General features: G+C 37.7%; 1 long non-coding RNA gene across 1 annotated transcript; it reads right to left on the reverse strand.

Annotated features, from left to right (window-relative positions):
* Positions 1-1455: 1455 nt before the first annotated feature.
* On the reverse strand, positions 1456-17959 carry LOC129064341 (uncharacterized). Its single transcript, XR_008528442.1, has 4 exons — positions 17811-17959; positions 16270-16347; positions 9475-9618; positions 1456-7926 (listed from the first exon to the last, which is right to left on the reverse strand). It is a non-coding gene; the product is annotated as an uncharacterized LOC129064341 (long non-coding RNA).
* Between the last annotated feature and the right edge of the window lie 1114 nt (positions 17960-19073).

Here is a 19073-nt window from a genome sequence, read left to right on the forward strand (position 1 = left end):
AGAAACATTTGCTCACAGACCTAACATAAGGTTGGCCCTAAAAGCAGAAAGGGAATGGAGTAAGTTTAAATGGGATGCCTGTAGGTGCTCTGTCCCTTTGGGGAGCATGCTCTCACCTTTCCCTTCACCTTCTTCCCCCCAGGCACAGTACTATGGTCTTTCTCCTAAGCTCCAAAGACCCTTTTGTGCCTGTGTAACTTGTTACCTGAGCCTGTATAGCCCAGCTGGTGCACTTCTACCTCCCTAACTTTCTAAATAAACTTTCTCTTATAATTTGAACATAAATAAATAAATAAATGAAAGAAGGAGAGGAAAGAAAGAAAAGCCTCTTTCTTCAGGTGGTTGCTTGTTCCCTTGGACACCAGAAACCACCATAACTTAGGTATCTGGAGCCTGTGCCCCAGCACAGGTCTGTGCGTAGGTTCCTTTTCCCATAATTTATGGCATCATTAGAAATTACTCATTCCAAGTAACAACACAGTGAAATTTCAGTGCATTCTCAGACCATGCTGCTTTATTGCCAAAATATACATATACACAGGTGCAGAGTTTCCAACTCTTAAAGCAGTTCCTTTTTACATCAAAGAATAAAATCTTTTCTAAAATCCCAAAGATGCATAGATTAAAAAGCTGCCTTTTGTAATAAACATTCAATGAAATTCAACATTATCATCTATACCAACGGTGCAAGGGAGAAGATACAGAACAGTAAGGAAAAACAGCAACAACTGTACTTAACGGGACAGTACATAAAATTCTATGTGAAGGGTACTGTAATGTGAATCTTTTAAAATATAAGTGATGAGTAATTTTAAGGTAATCCTCTAAATGATTAGTTGTTTAAGGACTGATGATAATGTATTGCCAGAATACCTTTCTTATCCCTGGGAGAAAAATTATATTTTAAATCAGTACCATAGCAAACCACCACCACAGGAGACAAAATCTTCTGAAAAATTGTCATTGATCTTAGAACATCTATTCTGACTTAAAAGGAGGCTAAGGAATATGGATTCGTGGAAAAATCAGTGATGTCTGTTTTCCCAGTAATTTTTAATTGCAAAAATGGGAAAGGAGTTTAGAGAAACTCTGTCCTTAAGCCTTTGTTGTTTTCCTTGGTTGACAGGCATGTTATTAATACATGGCAAAGAGAAAATTTACACATGGGATATGACATCTCACTTCCTGTATTTGAGACCAGATACTGCAATGTTAAACATTCCCAAAGGTATTTGGAGTGAAATCCCACAGCGGTGTCTAGTCTAATCCTGTTTAGACCTCTTTCAGGTATAATTAATTCCATTTACATTATGTACCTTAATTACTTGTACTTAACAAGGATTATTCCAAAGTTAGGAATCATCTAAAAAATTTTAAGCTACCACAAAAAAACAAATAAGAAAACTTGCTCCTGTTTACTTGGTATCAAAAGCTTTAGGAACAAATTATGCAGTCTGACCAAAATGCCAAGAATAAAACTCTGGCTATTAAAAAAAGTGTTAATGTAATAAATACAGTAACAAAAGAGAAACCAAGCCACAGATATGTTAATATTTCTCAGGACTATTTCCCCAAAATGGAACAGTTTTGCTGCCAAAATCCTTCATGGCTGGTCAATACCAGTACCATCCAGAAAGTTGCCTAGTTATCTAAAAAACCCTGAAACATGAAATATGTGCATATTGCCTCTATCCACTTCCAAGATCCTACTTTTAAGATGCAAATTTGAGCCACATAGACTTTGACAAACCCTTATTTACTTTACATATTCCATACTTTTGTTCCCTACTTTCCTACCCTTTCTGAAACTCTGCACCTGATTATTATAGCCATAGCTATATTTATTTATTCCACATGCTTAGTTTGTGCCTTTTGTATTGTTTTTAAACATGCTCGGGGACTAATGGAACCAAGTAAGAGGTTAGAGGGTGATGAGCACTCTTATGCTCTATTCCTGACAGTTTGAATATCTTACAGTTGCCCCTGTTTATCATCTAGCTCCCATTTTCAATGGAAGTAAGATCATCTTTAATTAGAAAATGAAAACTAATAATCCAAACAGTAAATTCAAGCTACTGGTTTAAGTCTATTGCTTCATTATTAATAAATGCATATATATATAATAGTAGCCACATAATACTGGACATTTTCAATCAATCATGCATTAGAATATTAGTGCTCTAAAATCAGAGTTATGGGCCTGCCTCTATTGCTTGTACTTTCATCCAGACCCAGTTTTAATAAACATGCAAAGTAAATCTCTTGATTCAGAGGAATTAGAAACAAGGATACATGCAGTTTCAATCAAAAATAGGGTTTAAGTAATTGCTTAGAAATGCAGGCAGGTGCTCCACGTCTATCATAATGCTGCTTCAGAATAGCGGTACAAAAGTCACAAAAAAAGTTAAAATTAGGACCAATATTCAGTTACAAAAAGCTTAATGGCAAATCCTGGTCCTTCTGGATACAGAATGATGTAAAAACTCTGGGAAAAGAAATAGAATTGAGAGATGCACAGTCTTCTGGAGCAGTAAGTTTCTTGGCCTTTTGACTGCTGTAGTGTAGAGGAGCACAGGCGGTGTAGGGACGGTAAAGATGCTCTTAGAATGGTTTCTTCTCTAATTCATGTTAAGAGCATTAGCTGCACAGCTCCCAGGGGGAAAGGAGTTTATGAACAGCAGAGCTAATACAATGTAAACGCAAAAATCAATGCCCTGAAATTTAGCATAGCCCTCTGCTTTTGAAAACTGTTGGTCAAGGGATCCTTCCAAATATGGTATGATTAATAGCCAAGCAATGTTCTGAATAAACTAGAAGTAATTTGCTTGCACCAGCAGCACCATGATAATGTAAACTCCTGGAGAACAAGGTCTCTTCATATTTTGCATATCACAAGTACACAAAGAGTAAACATGAGACTACAACACTGAAAAGTAATTAACTGTGTACTTTGAAACTACAAAAACTTTTAGCACATTTTAGCATTTGGAACAATTGATGTGGCTGTTAAGGGTAAGCTTTAATTGTTCTAAGTAGCTAAACTGTTGACATCACAGTAATACACCTAGTGTTCTCAAGATCATGCAGATGTCTGAATATTGCTTGGTTATTCCAATGTCTCTAACACCAACTGATGGTGTAGGACATTTAAAGAGGAGCTATAATCAATTTAGTAGAGCCTTCCTATCCTTTGGAGTTGCCATATAAGAATTAAATATTCAAGAGGCACTATGTTCTTAGATCTTTTCCATTTATCTTTTAGGTTTCTTTTTTTCTTCCCCTGGAAAAACAAGGAAACAGACTGAGTCCCCTCAGGGATCTCTTCAAGGTGCTAAATGGCCAAGATGACATGAGGTAAAAGGGAGTAAGAAGTCACCCTCATTCCACTATTATATCCTGATGTGAGCTCTGTGCATGCTCAGATCAAGAAACTAGTTTGCTGGGTTTCTGTTAAAATAAGTAGTCACAGACTGCAGGCCTAACACATCTATATTAGACAAGGTTTAAAAAACCAACATACTGTCTTTGGTTATTCCCTTCAATCCTTTCGTTTTACACCTTTAAATCTTAACTCCCCTAAACTAACCATAGGCCAGCTATCCAAGTTTTAATTTTTAAAATTCTAAATACACACACACAACAAACTTTTCCTTTTTAAGAATATACCCAGGAAACTAATGGAGGAAGGTAAGGTGACAAAGCAAAAAGTATACTATTTGCCTGATGCTTAAAAAAAAAAATAAGCAAAATCCCCACACAATAGCTTCAGTGGGACTTCATCAGTAAGAGTACATTTATTTCCCAGGTTAAGCACTAGAAAAATTTCATTCAAAGGTTCTAACCCTCTGCTCTAGGAAACCAATAGGGTCTTTAACCTTTAACTTACACAAAAGTTGTTATTTCTCACTGATGTATTCACATACATTCATAGTTTTAAAAGTAACTTTTATATGCTCTTTATCTAAAACTTCCTTTTCTGCAACTCTGTTAACCACAGAGCCTCACAAACTCTAGTGATACTTATTCTACTATACAGTCTTGCTAATGCAACTTACTTTACATGCCAAAACTGTTATTGCTACTAAAATTCTACCTCTTGAAAAGTATTATTTCATTTTATGGCTTTTTCTTTTCTTTTTCAATAGGGAATACCCTTTCCTATACGTACTGTGCTATCTTTGCATTTATTACCTTTTCAGAGGTATTTTAAAAAATGTTTAAATGCTTTTCAGAAATGGATTCTCACAGGCACTAAACTATTTGAGCCAAGAGTACAATTACTTGAAGTACACTATGAGAATTGAAACCTGGGTCCCTGGAGATCTGCTGCAGAAGAATCTATTTGTCTAAGTTTGTTTCTACACACAAGACACAGTACATTAAAATAGTTTTGAATTTCCTATCATGCTAACTGTAGAACCTGTGCCAATAAATTTTGGACTCTTCTAATACTAAGATTTAAAAATCACCTCAGAAAACTGCCATTTCCCAGTTCTCAAGGCAGCTTTTAGAGGTAGGAATTTCTTTTCGACAATAAGCTATCTTATGCTTTCAGAATACCATAATTTTTATGACTACAAGGAAAGTAGAAAAGTGAAAGCTGTCTGAGGCAGCTATAACCAAGCAAAAGTTAGTTATTACATGGCAACCTACAAAGGCTCTGTTGGCTGCATTTCCAATTCTGTGAAAAGGTCTGGAATCCCAACAATACACAATTCAACAAATTTGGAAATAGGAAAAGCCCATGACAAATTAATGCAGGACACTCTGAACTACTGACACATGGCATGCTGCAGAAAGTGTAAATGATCTGCAGATTAGAAAAGCACTCGCTTAAGCAATTAACATAGCATCTCAGTAGGACATGCAATATAATTTCCTGATGCAAAAGTAGGAAAATAATAAATGTAAAAGACATAGAATGTGAAAATAGCGTAAGAACAATCTCACCTCAAACTGAGCAAAGCAGAATCCTGAAATGGGGCCACGTTTGGATGTAAGGTTTCATAAGACACTAAGGCAGCTGGTTTCCAGCTACCTCATGAAAAGCTTAAATATTCTCAAACACAGTATTTCACATTGTGATCTCACATTACTATTTATAAATGAGTCTTTTTGGCCTAATCTCTCCCCAGGGAGAATATCATGGATATCGAAACTTAGGAAAAAAGGTCTACATTTTTCACTTTTTACACTATTGGTTATTATAATTCATCCTGAAGTTTAAATAATTACTAGGCTCATGCACTAACTTCTAACATGGCACTACAATATGCTACTAAGCACTAATGCTTACAAAACTATACACATCTCAAAATGGAAGACATTGGTGATTTTGTTGTTCTGAAACAACTTGTAACATTTGTCCACAAGTATTAAAATATACATATATATATTTCTATTGCACATATCCCGTTTTTAACTTAAAAAAAAAAAAACAAACAAAATAAAAAAGAAAATCCCAAACCTGCCAGCTAAAATGGATGAGCAAAGGAAAGGAAGCAGATATAGCTTAGGATGGATGCATGGTTCTGCCTAAAACTACAACTTTTGCCATCAAGGAGGAGACCAAAATAGACCAGGAAAAAAATGTCTATGTAATAAGTAAACACTGGACAAGTACAACTGCAATATGCTCATTTCATTAAATGCCATTTGGTAGCAGGATGCAGAAACAACATGAAAGAGTATTAAACAGCGGTTCTCTTAGCTGTGAAATGAAAAAATATAAAGCAACCAGAGAAACTGAGTCTGATACTTATTCAAACAAGTGGGCCAGAGATGATTTCACTATGCTGATAGTACAGGGTCCCTATTCTCTGTCAAATGATCCTACCCAAAAAGTTGCCAAAAGGATACAAGGAAAGTAGGTAACAAACTGAAGATATAAATTTCCCATCTGACACTCTCTATACCACCGGGACCCATGTATGTAAATTCCATTGTCTTTAACAATTTCAAAGTACTTTAAATATGTTTATCAGGAAGTGGCTGGGAAGTTACTTAAGAGAAAAAAATTGTTACCTTTATCTGGTTACTTCTGTGCTGTACCACTCAGTAATTGCCCTCAATTAAAGAAAATGACATTTTATTTATTTTACTAAAAAGCTTTCTTATACCAATTCAAACTGGCTGACCAATTAAACTAATCAAGAGTGCGCAACATTTCCATTTTTTGGCCAGTTCTATCACTCTCAAATCTTGGTAAATCTGCACCAAGTTTTCAACATGACAGCATGTTTGGCCCTAGGCAAACATTCCCTAATCACAGAGATGATCTAAGATGATTTGTTCTTAATTTCATCTAAGAAGCTTTAAATTCTTTCTCAAATCACAGAGACTCATAAAGATTTCATTCTTCTTATGCAGAGACCTGACGATTCATACACTGTTCTTCTGTTGATTTTGAAGTTAACAGCTTTACACTATGGTCTGTTCCTCTATAGCTTAAGTTTTAAGGGAGAGGAAGATCCATACATCTTGTTGAAGCTATTTTTCTTGTTTCAGGTTTTTTTCAGACCTGAACTTCTTGTACACTGAGCCAACCACAAGTTTGGCAACATTGCTTCTGAGGCCCATTCTCTGATGAAGAGTGGGGAAAGTTACCTGAGTCCCAGCCTTTTCAGCCTAACACTACAGCTGTCACCTAGAAAAAGAAATCAAACATCCAAGTACTGGTCTTGGATCAAAGGAAAAAGTTATTTATACTTTTACAAAAAACAAAGCTACGAAATGTAAAACACCATCAAGTCAGGTGGAACTGTAAGTCATTTTTTGCTTCCTTTTCTTAGGAGAAGGGAGTTATATGGAAAGTTTTCTTATTTTGCCCCATTCCTCCATGTCCAAAGTTGAAGGCAGGTTACACTGTAGGGTCCATCACATCTTCTGAACAGAAAAACCACGTATGCCACTTTTCTTCCAGCAGCATGGAAAACTTCTATAAGTGCTATATAAGACTCCAAAAAATGAATGAAGTAATTTGTAACATAGCAGCTTCTTATCCTAGGGAGGTGAACAGGGTTCCATCACTGGACTCAAAACTTTTGTTTCCTTTTACCCAACTTTCACTAATCCCAAGCATGCATTCATAGGGTTAACAGCTGCACAATATAGTCCTTCCTTAGAACAACAAAGAAAACAAAACATTTTAAAACATCAAATGTCCAAAGACTTCTGAGAAACAGCTTCCTTCCTAGTAGAAAAATCGCTCTTCTCATCCAAATATGTGGGTTTACACTTTAAAATATGTATTTAAACAGAGACAGTGATGATTTATTCACACATGAAATTAACTTTGCAATATTTTGTTTTTATGCTTCTTCCTCATATCAAAGGTTTCACTGCAATATTGGACCTTTGTTCTTATCCAGTTAATCTATGTCACAGGATGAGCCAGGATATATATATATATATATACACACACATATATATATATTTAGCATCTCTTTTATATCAAATTACAACACGTTTGTAATTTATTCCTGTAGTCATAACTGTGCTTATGATAGTGACTACTACTGGAAGACATTAAAAAAAACCAAAACCAAACAAACAAAACCCCTTGATACTTGCTATTTATATAGTTTTCTTCTTGGAACAAAAGGTAGAAAGTTTACAAATACCACCACTGAAGCACCTGTTTCAAATTAAACATCACCCTTCAGCCTGCAAAATAATTTCTTTACAATTAAAATGGCAGAAGAAACGTGACAGTTGCTTCTTTCTCCCTGAAGAAGTTGGCAGAATGACTGCATCCTAGGATCTTCTCTGTGTTGAATTTTTGATGCAGAAAAAAAAGAAAAGCAGCCTTTTCGATCCAAATCGTGGAGGTAAAGTGTAGAGAAGAGATATTCTCATTTCAAGACTAGGGAGAGTGATTGAATAGAAGACGCAGGACTACCCACTCCAGGGACAACATAGAAATACCTAGAAATACAAAATAAATTAAAAACAGGATGATTAGACCCGGTACTTCCTTACTTTTAAAAATATTTAACACAAAGAAAGAAAACAATATTTTGGATTACACATCATCTAAAAGAAAATGTCTAACCATAATACCAATTCAGTACTGTCATCAGAAAAACAAATGTAGTAGCCAGAAAAAAATATATTAAGTACAATACAAAAAAGTTAGATGTGTAAAAAACTTACATAAATTGCACACATTAATTCCCTCTTATGCGAGTGGAGTAATAATGTACTCTAAGTTTTTACAGCCATAAAGTGATATGAAACATTTGTGTTTAAAAGCAGTATTGTACTTGTCCCCGCCAGGTGGCTCAGGTGTTTTGAGCACTGTCCTGTACACCAAAAGGTTGTGGGTTCAATCCCCGATTGGGGCGTGTACAGGAGGCAACCAATGGATATTTCTCTCTCTCTCTCTCTCTCTCTCTCTCTCTCTCTCTCTCTCTCTCTCTCAAATATCAATGCGCATATCCTCAGGTGAGGATTACAATAGCTAGATAAAAGCAGTATTGTACCCCAAATTTGATGTCTATATACTCAATACTCAATACCATATGAATCATCTTACTTTGAATTGTCTTCAACTATGCAAGACTAACAATGAAAAATAAAAATTTTGTAAAGTATAAGTAAAATAATATGCACTATATCATGTCACCAAATGCAAGCATTTAAAAACATCAGCAGTTCACTGCTGTTAAACATAACACTGTTAAAACTGCAAATATCTCCAAAAGTCAACCAGAAAAAAAGAATATTGTGTAATTCCACTTATATGAAGTACCTAGAATAAGCATATTGATAGAGATAAAAAGTGGAATTAGGAGTTATTGATTAATTAGGAGTACTGAGTTTCTGTTTAGGATGAGAAAATTCTAGAAGGAGATGTTAGGTATGGCTGCACAACAATGTAAATGTACATAATGCTAATGATTGTACATTTAAAAATGGTTAAAATGATAATTTTTACCTTATATATTTTATTTTAAAAAATTTAAAAATCACTGATGCTATCAACAGCTTAAATTACTATGGCTTACAGAAATGGCCAATAGCAATTAGCTAGTCTTTCTAGCCCTCCTTTTTTAGTATGTCACATATATTAAAAAAAAGTAACCTCAACTCTTAAACTTAAATTTAAATAACCTCTTCTGGTTGGAGATGACACAGTTACAAGTCAAAACTTATGAAAGGCAAATGTAAATTAATTCCGAATCAAATCAAGAGTAAGAGAGCTACAGAATTTGCATTTATTGCCAAAGCAGCAGTGTAAGAGGAAAAATACAGCCAATGCACAAAAAGGCCTTTAGAACCGTACTGGTAACAGGGCTGTTTTATTACATGAGCTTACTCAAGCTGATTTAAGCTTGTACCAGCCGCTAGAGTTAGAGAGTTTAATTCTGATGGCAAGATAATTGGCAATGACCTGGCCGGGTGGCCAGTTAATTGGAGCATTGTTCAGTGCGCCAAACTGCTGCAGATTAGATTCCCAGTCACAGGTCATACCTGGGTTGAGGGTTTGATTCCCAGTTAGGGTATGTATTGGAGACAAGTGATCCATGTTTTTCTCTCATATTGATGTCTTCTTTTCTCTTTTCTCTCTCTCTCCTCCTCTTCCTCCCTCTCTAGAATCAATAAACATATCCTTGGCTGAGGATTTAAAAAAAAAAAAAAAAAGCTAGTTCTTTCCAGAATACATAACCAAACAAGCACAAAACAAGACATAAAAAAAAGAGCACCTTTTTTTCATATTCCTTCAGCAACACTAACTAATAAAAATGCATACAATCTATATCTTACTATTAGGAAATAATGCTAGAATATCATAAGGTTATATTTTCTTCAAAATGTCCAATTTCACATATTAGACATGACTATTCCATTTTATACATTCTAAACACACACACATACGAGGATTGTCCAGAAAGTATCCAGCCATGTAATATGAAAAAGGGGGACATTTATTGAAGATGCAACACTGTACACAGGACAATGACACCTCAGTTCCCTTCAAATAGGCACCTTGGGACCTCATACAACCGCCATCAGCTGCTTCGTTGTATTTTCCTGAATGTCATCAACAGTCTGAAATCTCTTCCTTTTCAAAGGTGATTTTAGTTTTGGGAGAAGCCAGAAATCAGTGGGTGCCAAATCTGGGCTACAGGGAGGGTGCTGAGTCACCTGGGTGATTTGATGTTTTGCTAAAAACCTCTGCAGGAGATGTGATGTGTGAAAGGGCACGTTGTTGTGATAAAGCTGACAATCACCAGTTGACTATAGCTGTGGCCTTCTGAATCATCCGAATATTTTCCACTGAGGAATGTGCAAGCTTAACACAAAATTTGATGCAGATTCATTGTTCTACTCACTTTGAATGCGACAGCCACAGAGTACACATGTTCACTAAACAGTGTCTACTGCCCCCACTGACTAGTAGTGAAGTCGTCATTGTTCACGTTTGAGCATTCCAGTCCACTCTCCTCGGCTGTCAGGTTAAATCAACATGTTTTGTGCAAACATGTTCTCATTATATTAACAATGGCTGGACTTTTTCCTGGCAGGCCTCGTATGTACCACCAACTATTGGACCCTTTTGAAAACTGAATGAGTAGCTCAATATAAAAGCCAAAGTTCTGACCAGAGATCGACCTACACCACCCTGCTTCCACCATATCTTCCGACCCCCAACTCTGTGCCCACCCGTGCCCCCATCACGGGTTCCAACCACAGTGGACCCTTTGCTCTTCCTCAAGTGTTATGCATGCTCCGACCTTACAGCCTTTGTACCAGATGTCCTCTGTGAGAAGACTCTTCCCCAGGCATCTGTACAGTTAGTTCCCTCACCTTTACTTCAATGCTATTTTCGCAATGAGGCCTATTTTGAGTCCCTATTTAAGATTACTGTCCCCTCAATCCTACCCACAAACACACTCCCACCATTCCCCTTTATCCTGCTCTACTTTTCCTTTTACCCACTGCATGGAATACTATCTAACCTTCTATATAAGGCACTAACTATGTCTCTCATTTACTGTCTTGTCTAAAATGTAAGCTCCACCAAGAAGGAACCCATTTTGTTCACTGATGAATCCCAAGCATAGAGTGTGACCCATGATAAGCACTTAATAAAAATTTGTTGAATGAGAACTGTAGAGCTCTTAAATACACTGAGCCAACATGAGTTAAAATTTAAATAGACATACATTCTAGAGTTAGGTGAGGAAAGTACCACTATATACTCTGATCTATAAAACACAAATACATCCCTATAAAGGTGGTAGCTTACTAGGCACTTTTGTGTGTCTAAAGTCTTCTGCTTAGTGCTGTTGATTATACGAAGTAACTTTGTATTAGAAAATGTGACACACTGAAAGGATGGAAAGTTAAAATAGGAATTTTTAATGCAGTACTTAGCTTTAGTCAGATGTGAGTCAAATGACTTCATGTGGTAGTCAGCTTCCAAAATGGTCCCCAGTTACTGCTGCCTCCCAGTATTCACTTTTTTATAGTCCCCTCTAACAAAACTTCAGCATTGATCTAAGTGACTACTACATAATAAAGAATTTTCAAATTTCTTAAAAGATTTTGTTTATTTATTTTTAGAGAGAGGTAAAGGAGGGAGGAAGAGAAAGAGCGGAAGTATTGACGTGCTAATGTGCAGAGAAACATCTATCAGTGGCCTCTCACACACCCCCAAGTGGGGACCTGGCCTGCAACTCAAGCATGTACCCTGACCAGGAATAGAACTGGTGACCTTTCAGTTTGCAGGACAGTGTTCAATCCACTGAGCCACACCAGTCAGGGCTGTATAATAAATAATTTAATTGCCCTTTGTCCCTGGTAGGGAGACGCTAAATTCTTGTTTACACTAAATGAGCCAGTGGAAATTAAACAACACACTATGAAACAACCAATGGGTCAAAGTAATTACAAGGAAAATAGAAAATATCTTGAGACAAATAAAAACAAAAACACAACACACCAAACTTATGGGATGCAGCAAAAGTAGTCCTAAGATGGAAATTTACAGCTAGCTGTAAAGGCTCACATTAAAAAAGAGCTTAAAGCAACAACCTAACTTTATACCTTAACTAGAAAAAGAATAAACTAAATGGAAAGCTAGCAAGAAAAGGAAAAAATTAGAGCAGAATTAAATAAAAAAGAAAAATAGAGAAAATCATCAGTGATCAATAAGTTGGTCTGACAGAGTCGTGGAAATCCCTGAACTTGTAGCCAGTTGTTCAGAAGTTCAGGTGGCTTGAGAATCCTCCAACACACAAACTGGCATTTAATGTGAGGGCAGTCTTGTTGGTGCTCCTGCCCTTTGACTTACTGTATAAAAGTACAGTAGTTGGTATCAAAATAGTAAACAGAATGAAGAGGAAATGATAGTGAATGACTTCTGAGGCAAGGTTATAGATGGAGCTCTGACTTCTGCCTTGTCCTGGATTGCCTGTTCTGGAAGAAGGCAACTGTTATATTAATGATGATAGTTGAGCAACCCTGAAAGAAGCTAACATTGCAAAGAACTGAGGTTTTCCATCAGCAGTATGAATTTGCCAACCACATGAATGAGCCACCATGGATTTAGAGCAGATGACTGCCAACCCAGACAGTATCTTGACTACAACCTTCTAAGAGTCCCCAAGCCAGAAATCCCCAGCTAAGCTGCTCCCTAATTTCTGACCCACATAAATCCGTGAGAGATAATTCATATATCCAGGTTTTTTTTCTTTTTTAAGATTCATTTTTAGAGAGAGAGGGGAAAGGAGAGAGGAAGAAAGGGAGAGAAACATAAATGTGTGAGAGAAACATCGATTGACTGCCTCTCACATGTACACCAACCAGGGACCAGGCCCACAACCCAGGCACGTGCCTTGACTGGGAATCAAACTGGCAAACTTTCATTTTGTGGGACGAACCCAACCAACTGAGCCACACCAGTCAGGGATATGCTGCCTTTTCTTTTCTTAGAGTAAAGATACTTTAAAAAAAAATTTTTTTAAAGATTTTTCTTATTTATTTTTAGAGAGAGGGAGATAGAATGGGAGAGAAGTATCAATGTGTGGTTGCCTCTAGCACGCCCCCTACTGGGGACCTGAACACAACCCTCTGGTTTGCAGGCCAGCACTCAACCCACAGAGCCACACCAGCCAGGGCAGTATACTCTTGTTTTAATCCACTAAATTTCAAGTCATTTGTTATACATCAATACTTTGCTTCTTCTAAGGACTTGGGAGTGAAATACTCCTTTCTTACTTTGCTATGTAAGTAGTAAAATCACAACACATTTCACAAAACAATGGATACTGTTGTCATTCAAATTAAGTTTTTTCTGTGTCTTATTAAAGTGTTGGGAACCTGACCAAGTGGCTCCATTGATTAGAGCTTCATCCAGGACAACAAAAGGTTGTGGGTTCATTTCCAGATCAGTGCACATACCTAGGTTGAGTTTGATACACAGTCCGCAGTGGAGATGATACATAGGGGAGGCAACCAAGAGATGTTTCTCTCTCTTTCCCTTCCTCTCTTTCTAAAAATCAATGAACATATCCTTGGGTGAGGAATTAAAAAAAAAGTGTTGGGCTTGTTTCTGCCCAGATATGAATGGACTATATAAATGTGAAATTACTGTCTGAGCAAAAATTTAACTTCTCAGTCGTTTATCAAATATTTATTGAGTGCTTCCTTTGTTTGGATATTTTAAATTATTTACTTGAAAGGTAACAAACGGACATGATAGGACAAGATAAAATAAAGTATACAGTGTCTCTTGCATATCCTTTTATTCTAGATATATAAAATGAGTATAAGTAAATTTATTTCCTTCCCTAAAATGAAAGCACATGATACACTTAATTCTGCACCTTACTTTTCCCTTTAATGTATATGAGATCATTCCATTTGTAGAATTAAAGCTACCTTATAAGTACAGAAGCATCTACATTTATTTACATTATTTCCCTATGGGTATGTAAATTGCTAGCAATGTCGTGCTATGCCAATGTCAAGGTTTCAAGTTTCCACTACTATCAATCAGGATTTAAAGTTCTACATCCAAGCACTAAAGCTTCTCCTCTAAGATAAAAGGCTATCACTTAAAGGGCATTTTGCCCAGTTTTTATTCCTTTTCTTAATACTGAGGCATGTAGTGGGAGATTTTTTTTTTTTTTAATCCTCACTTGAGGACAAGCTTATTGATTTTAGTGAGGGGTGGGAGGAGGGTATAGGGAGCTGGTGGGGGGTGGGGGGGGGAGAGAGAGGAAGAGAAACATTAATCAGTTGCCTCTCTTAAATGCCTTGACCAGTGTCTGAACCTGCAACCTAGGCATGTGCTCTGAATGGGACTCAGACCTGAGACCTTTTGGTTTACAGGATGATGCTCCAACCGAGTCACACCAGCCAGGGCTATAGTTGGAGTTTTTTACTTACCTTTTTTCAATTTTTTAAAACTACAATTTTAAATTACGATACATGCAACATAAAAGTTATGCCCTAGCTAGCTCATTTAGTTAGAGTGTCATCCCTATACATCAAGGTTGTGAGTTCGATCCCCAGTGAGGGCACATACAAGAATCAACCAATAAATACAAAAATAAGTGGAACAACAAATCGATGCTTCCCTCTCTCTTTCCCTGCCCCCCTCTCTCTAAAGTCAATTACATTTTTTTTAAAAAAATTTATAATTTTAGGCCTGACTGTGTGGCTCAGTGGGCTGGGCACTGTCCTGCGGACCAAGGGTTACCAGTTCAATTCCTGGTCAGGGCACATGACTGGGTTGTGGGCCAGGTCCTGGCTGGCGACATGGGAGAAGCAACCTGTACATGTTTCTCTCCCTTTCTTCCCCTCTCTCTAAAAATAAATAAATCTTTAAAAAAATTTATCATCCTAACCCTTTTTAACTGTTCAGGTCAGTTGTATTAAGTGCATTCATATTGTTGTGCAATCATCATCACCATCCATCTTCAGAACCTTTTCACCTTGAAAAACTGAAACTCTGTACCTATTAAATAACTTCCCATTTTACCTCCCTGTAACCCCTGGCAACCACTATTTTACTTTGTCTCTATAATTTTGAATACTCTAAGTACCTTATGTAAGTGGTATATAAGATTTTAATCCTTAAAACAGCTGTACATTGAATAATTTTCACATACAATCCAGGTATATAGCTAAGTAGATTTTATGCATTTAATTGTGTCCGCCGCAAATTCGTATTGAAGACCTAGGCCCCAGTACCTCAAAATGTGACCTCATTTGGAAATAGCAATTGCAGATGTAATTAGTTAAGATGAGGTGAGATTGGAGCAGGGTGGGCTCCTATTCTAATCTGACAGGTGTCCCTATAAAAGGAAGAATTTTGGCCCTGGATGGGTTGCTCAGGTGGCTGGAGTCATCGCGTATACCAAAAGGTTTCAGGTTCGATCCCTGGCTGATGTGTGCACAACAGGCAACTGTTCGATGTTTCTCTCTCCCTAAAATCAATAAAAGTATCCTGAGGTGACGATTTTAAAAAAGGCAGTGGGAGGGGGAGAATTTAGGACACAGACACACACACAGGGAAAATATTATGTGAAGACTAGAGTTATACTTCCACAAGCCAAGAACTAGCAAAAGCTAAAAGGCTGGGACAGATCCTTCCCTAGTGCCTTCAGAAGGAACACAGACCTGCCAAAACCTTCATTTTTCGACATCTGATCTCCAAAACCATGAGATGTTTCTGTTTCTCTAAGTCATTGCCGTACTTCCTTATGACAGCACTAAGAAGTTAATACAGTTGGTATGAACCCTATTTTATAAATACAGTATTGTCAGTTGAGAGCACATGTCACGCTGCTTGCTTTTTATGCAACAAAACCTACTTTACTTCTGTGGTAAATTCCGAAAATACCAACACGAGACACAGAACAGATTCATATTTAGGAATATTAAGAGAATACTGAAAAGCTTTAGAAATCAAATACTAAAACAACAATATTTATAATTAAAACTTAAGTAAATATATTCTAAAATTTGCCTAATAACATTTATATTTTATCGGCTGAACTCTCAATCTAACTAAATTTTTTCTTTACCCAATACAAATTATTGGTTTGGGCAAATGATTAAGTCTGTCTTCTCTTTTTTATACTTAATACATTGCTATTGCTGAAAATAAAAGATTAAGCTTACATATCAATTATTTATAGTTACTTTTGATGTTCATCTTCTGTTGAAGCTAATGGTTTATTGGTTCTCCTCTATGTAGCTATTTTCAAGCTGCTTAAACAGTATTTAGAAGCATTAGCCACTATTACTCACTTGCCAAATCCTGAGTTCAGAATTTTTTCTTTTCCAGATGAATAAAAAAGCACCTAAAAGTCAAGGAAAATGTTCTTCCTGCGATAAGGAAAAAATAAAAAGAACATTACAGTAAGGATACAGCCCTCACTGGTGCTATATGCATTCTTGTACAAAATTATTCAAATAAATCAAGCTTTTCTAAAAAACATCACTATCAAAAACTATTTAGAAGGAACAATCGGAAAGAAGTTACTGTCTACCTGCACTGGCATTAATTTTATAAAGATGTCAAAAGTCTTAGAACAGTGGTTCTCAAGTTTTTATGGAACACCATCCCATTTGGTGATGATGCTACGGACTCTTCTCCCCACAAAAGAGTTGCTCCAGTATTGATGACCACTTCCCTCTGTCAGGTAGGGAGGAAGAATGTTCTTTCTTTCCTCTACCCCATATCTTCTTCCTTCTAAATGAAATGGAAAAAAAAAAAAAACCCTACTCCTGCAAAAAGCAACAGAAAGATATCCTTTACCTGATATTTTCAGGTCTGCTCAATCCAGGGCCAGCAAAGAGCATACCAGAAACATTCATTTATATTATGACATGTCATTTGAACTGGACCCAACCTACATGCCATTTTAAACAGGCTTTGCCAATTCAGAAACCTACAATTCAGAAACCTAATAACAGGAACCTTTCCCAGAATTTAATCGAAAGATCGACTGAGGGATTATAACAACCCAAATTACAAAAAAGATACCCCATAATGTTAAACAAAAACTGAATACAAATGCCTGATAGTATTATACTTTGCAACCCCACCACATTACACAACTTATGTTCTAATAATTCCCAAATTCAATTCTCTCTGCAAAGAGATAAAACTAGCATACTGACTCTAGTTCTGGAAAACAACAACGGAGAATTCTACCAAGACCTAGAGAAAGTCGAGATTAATGTCCTTTAGGGAATTATCAGGTCATACAAGGACAAAGCTGCTTACTGAGCTCTTTAAAGTTTTGAGGTGGGATGGGAAAGAAAGGTTGCAAGTGGGCATGTACCATACACAGACTCAAATTATAAATCCTAAGGGTCCCGGATTTCAGAACAACAAAAAAAAATCCTAAGGGCTACCGGTTAGACAAAATCTCAAGGTCAACGGACCAGGGACACAAAATGCTCCTAACAACAACAGGCCTGGATTGATACCGGAGCCTCGGGCAAAACAGTGACCACGAAGTCGTGAGGCGAGGAGTATAAATAAAGATATTCTTCAAAACATAAACCTACGACCGACGTAGAAGCTGCCAGATACCCGCGTGGGCACAACCACCAAGGAACCAGCCCGCAGCCAAAGACATGGTACTGAGAAGGTCAGTCAGTGGCACATCGAGGACTGAGTGGTGATGACACACACCTCAGAAGCCGGGTGCGGCCGCCCTGGGGCAGCTCGGGAGGAAACCCACGCCCGGCCGATGCCCGTGGCTGCAGGCAGGCTCCACCACGGAGCTGGGCGGCGCCACTTCCTGTTTGTCCTCTCGTCGCTGGCCTTCTCGGCTTACCTCGCACGAGCCAGCAGAAGCAATGGATCGCCCGGTGACCGGCCTACCCACCGGCCCAAGGCCGGATCGCAGCGGAGCGCCTCACTCCGCCATCTTTGCTCCTTCACAAGTCCGCCAACCCTGTGGCGGCCGTTTCCACAAGCCCCGCCTGCGCCGCTGGGTGCTGATTGGATAACAACTAGCGCAGGCGTACTCTCCTTCCATTGTAGGTTGGTTAGAATGTACGTCAATCAGTAGAGTTCGCTACATTCTTTCCATCCCTCGTTTGTTGGATTGGTTACCAGGGTTGAGGTTAACAGGGAAAATTGGTTTTGTAATTCATTTGTTAAGGACGTGAAATTATTTCCGCGTAGAAGCAGTGTCACTTTGTGGTAGCGTGGCTAGGCCGCATGATTATTATAATAACCCATTAGGTTGAATACTACTAATTTCATACTCAGGCCCTGGAGATTTTAATCCTGGGCATAATGACCTAGACAATTTAACTGCTCCAGTTTGTCTCTTTGACCCATTTAGACTCTTAAAGGGCCAAAACGCTGGATTGCTGTTTACAGCTTTGGTCAATACATGAGAAAAGATTTGTCATTCTTTGAGGGCCCCTCTACCCATTGTTATAATTGGGCTATTTTGTTGCTTCCTGCATCCAACTGTAGGGCTCTTGAGATCCTTTCTTTAGAGATTGTCCCAGGAGGGTCATTAGGAGCTCCTCTCCCGGCCTCTAAAAACGGCCCTTGGTGGGTGGTGTAGGTCCTCAGACACCAAGTCTGTCATCTGGGCTGCTTCCTAGAATACAGATTTGCCTAGGCTACAACTCGAGATCCAATTCTTAAGTCGTCGGATGAGACCAAGGCATCTTATTTTAACAGAAGCGTATGATAAAAGGTATCTAAGGGAAACGTATAGCTTATATCATACTTATTTGTGAGACTTAATACTTTTCAATTTAAGATCAAAAACGAGGCAAGGACACAGGCTCTTCCTACCATCTCTACTCAACATTATAATGGAGGGTGTAGCTAGTGCAAGAGGCTAATAAACAAAAGGCAAACAGATTGGAAGAAAAAACAACTGCCTTTATTTGCATACAAGATGATCCTCTTTACAAAAGCATATAGCACCTTGGTTGGGTAGTTCAGCTGGTTAGAGCTTAGTCCTGATACAACAAGGTTGCAGGTTTGATCTTAGTCAGGGCATATATAGGAATCAACCAGCCCTGGCTGGTGTGGTTCAGTTGGTTGAAGCTTCATCTTATAAGCAGGAAGT

Source organism: Pteronotus mesoamericanus, unplaced genomic scaffold (assembly GCF_021234165.1).
Source record: "Pteronotus mesoamericanus isolate MK-2021 breed Mesoamerican mustached bat unplaced genomic scaffold, CSHL_Meso_final contig_164, whole genome shotgun sequence".
NCBI lineage: Eukaryota > Metazoa > Chordata > Mammalia > Chiroptera > Mormoopidae > Pteronotus > Pteronotus mesoamericanus.